The sequence below is a fragment of the Silurus meridionalis genome, unplaced genomic scaffold (assembly GCF_014805685.1).
Source record: "Silurus meridionalis isolate SWU-2019-XX unplaced genomic scaffold, ASM1480568v1 Scaffold492, whole genome shotgun sequence".
NCBI lineage: Eukaryota > Metazoa > Chordata > Actinopteri > Siluriformes > Siluridae > Silurus > Silurus meridionalis.
Window position 1 is genome coordinate 10,943 of NW_025804547.1, and position 3,444 is coordinate 14,386.

Below are 3,444 nucleotides of genomic sequence, written 5' to 3' on the forward strand. Positions count from 1 at the left end.
TTAGAACTGTATTAATAGTGTAAAGAGTAAAGTTTGAAGTCATCGAGGATGTAACACGACTTTAAAAAAGAGCTGGAATAAATAGAGTGAGAACAGCAGCTGCACAGACTCCAGATCACACACTCTCATACAGTATTAGAAAAGCACTTGTATTCCTCTCAACCGAGAACAGAAAGCTGAGGGTACATTGGGAACAAGTTTCCCAAAACTGTATAGTTGCAATCTGGAAAACATATTGCCTGAATCATTATTTCTGCTCATTTATGCTGTGCAGGTGATTGTGTGGATCCATAGGGTAGTGGTCGTCACATCTGCTTTACACACAGAAGGTCCTTCCTGTGGAACCATGCAGGTTGCAAACATGAGTGAGGTTTATATATTACTCACAAATTGTTACTCAATCCTGGAAATAAATAAACAGTTTTGCATGTTTCTGCATTGTGGTTGAAACAGAAATAAAGGAAAAGCATTACAACGTTAGAATCAGAGACTCAAGGGCATGGCTCCACTGGGGCTCGAACCCAGGACCTTCTGCATGTAAAGCAGACGTGATGACCACTACACTATGGAACCTGCTGCTGAGAAGGTTGATGTCCAATGTGCATAAATAGAAACATATCTCTCAACATCTAACTGGAAAAATATAAATTAAACATAGAAAAATCACTGACTCAAATGTCACAATCATCTCCACTGTTTTGAGCGTGTTAAGCTCCAGGTTTTTATGACTGCACCATGTCTCTCAGGTCTTTCTTCACTGAAGCAGGGTCGTTGGCTGAAAACTGATTTTCTGTTTTTGATTGACTGCTACACCATGAAATCTGGAATATTTTTCAGACAACATTTTACTTTCACTAATTACATTTTTACACAAATATCTGTCATTTTTACTTCTTACATTTTCAAAACCGGTTTGTTACTTTGTTTTAATCCATTGATTTGGTTAAATGTCAATATTTTTTATTTTCACCGAGCAAACCATTTCCTGTCATTGTGCATCTTTTTCAATCCACTGGTGTATAATGTCCTGCCTCTCACTCACCACAGATGTAGACTAGTTTACGAAGCTAAGAATCAGCAGGCAGAAAACAACAAGAAGTAAAGCTGTGCTTTTGTAAAATAAAGTAAACAGACAGGGGGCGCTCTCTGTGTGAAATGTGCGATTATGTTGAGATTAAATATTTAATTTGATTGACAGCCCTAATATTAATATGATGTGAGGTTCAGTTACCAACGTGACACTAAAACAGGTAGAAGTAGCAACTACTTTTAACTTGAGTACATGTCAGATCCAAAACTTCTTTATACTTTTTTACTGAAGTGGAAGTTATCGGTACTTTAACTTTTACCTGGGTATTTTAAAACATGAGTATCTGTACTTCTACTTAAGTAAAGTATGTGTGTACTTTTGCCACCTCTGGTACAGTATGAGGTAATGGTCTGTGATGTCATCACTCTGAGGTAAAATATCTATATCAGTGACGTCTGCTCCGTGGGATATTATTAAGTCTATTAAGGGTCCGTGGTGCCCCGGTGCCGGAGGGAACGATACTGGGCAGGCCGCGTAGTAGGTGAGCTGGGCCAGAGCAGAGAGACAAGCGGAGTTGAGGTGCTGGGAGCATTAGTTTCAAGAATATACCTGGGACGAGTGAGCATCCGTCCGAAATGTTTCCAGCACCTCTTTCCACTCTCGCAGCTGGTCATGCTTTGCATGTAGATCGCAAATCTGTTTCTCCAAAGCCTCCAGCTCCAACTCCACCGTTTGCAACTCAAAGGAGTCCTCACCTGTGCTCAAAGGCAGACACACAACCAACATAGTGCTTATAATCACGAACAGATTTAAGAAAAAATGTGAGGCAATGAATGTAGTCAACACTAGTGGTAGTCGAGTTAACGAGCTACAGGCACAAGTCAGGAAGACAAAAAACAATTCAGGTTGATTTAAAGAGGAAAAAGAGGTATATAAATAGTAAAGTTTAGTTTGAAAATGCCAACACAAATACAAACACGGAACTCACGGCAAACAAGTCAAACACAGGAAGCTACATCACAGGAAAGTGAATAAAGCGTGAACACGTTTCTTCATGCCAGTTTTGTTATGAACATCATTATAGTTAGGACTGAAAACGAGGACATAAAGAGAGTGTAATGGCTGCATTTCCAGACTTATTGAAGGAAAATATGTACACTGGAGATCAAAATCAGAGAACAATTTATAAACAATTGAACAATTCTGAAATAATGTCATCTTCACTGCTCAACAGTTGAAGGAGTTTTTGTCCTGTCTATACCATGCTACCAGAACACCTTTTCCACAAAATAACTAAGGCATTTAAAAAAACATTATTTTGCAGAAAACACACTGATCAAAATTAGAGAACACTTTCAGATACCTCCCAGTTATTTGTGTAATCTGGCACCTGGTGCTAATTTCCTTGATTATCTGTCAACCCCTATTTAACTGGCAGCCTAACTTCCAGTTTCACTGACTCTGCAAGATGGTGGGCCGTTCTAAAGTGACTGAACAGCAGGTTGTCCAGATGAAGGCCAAAGGAATGACCCTATCAGCCATAGCAAGACAAGTTGGTCATTCCAAATATGTGATTTCAAGAATATTGAATCTTTACAACATCACAAACTCATTCAAGTCTGCCAAGAAGGCTGGTCGTCCACGGAAGACAAATACAAGAGAGGACAGGATACTGCGGAGGATCTCAATGGGCAATCGTTTCCACACTGCAGCTGGAATTGCTCACCAGTTCAGTGCTGAACAGGGTAAGGATCTGTCTCGTCATACAGTGTCTCGACGTTTAAGAGCATTAGGACTGAAAGCCCACTCTGCACAGTACAAACCCAAATAACCTGCAGGATTTCATCTTCATGATCACAACACTTCAAACAAAACATCTACAGTACATACAGGATTCAGGGCCATTTTTCGATATTTATATATATGTAATTTTGTATTATTTATATTAGGAGTCTTTAATGCATATGTTTAAAAAATGACCATGTTACTGTATGTACAATGATACTAATTGTGTTCATGTATTGCAAACACTTAATTAGGAACACATAATGTGTGTGTGTGTGTGTGTGTGTGTGTGTGTGTGTGTGTGTGTGTGTGTGTGTGTGTGTGTGTGTAATTATTTGTACAAAGAGTTCCGTCTCATCACTTTCATTATTTTAGATCAAACATGTGCCCTACTACTATCAGGTCAAATACAATGTACTCGTAGGAAAAAACACAAAAAACAAAGTGTCCAAAAACTTACGACCCCCAGGCTGAAATAGTCCACGCAGAAACAAAACAGAGTAAGAACAGGAGCTTTGAGGGTTGGGATTTGGACTGTAGTTTATGTTAACAGTCTGCTACACTGACTCAGGACTACAGTTTGTATCTGATCATCACTTCACCTCAACATCATTTAGCTGTAATAAATG

The 3,444-nt window shown here is 39.1% G+C and overlaps 1 non-coding gene across 1 annotated transcript; it reads right to left on the reverse strand.

Moving 5' to 3' along the window:
* Positions 1 to 500: 500 nt before the first annotated feature.
* On the reverse strand, positions 501 to 573 carry trnav-uac. Its single transcript has one exon. It is a non-coding gene; the product is annotated as a tRNA-Val (tRNA).
* Between the last annotated feature and the right edge of the window lie 2,871 nt (positions 574 to 3,444).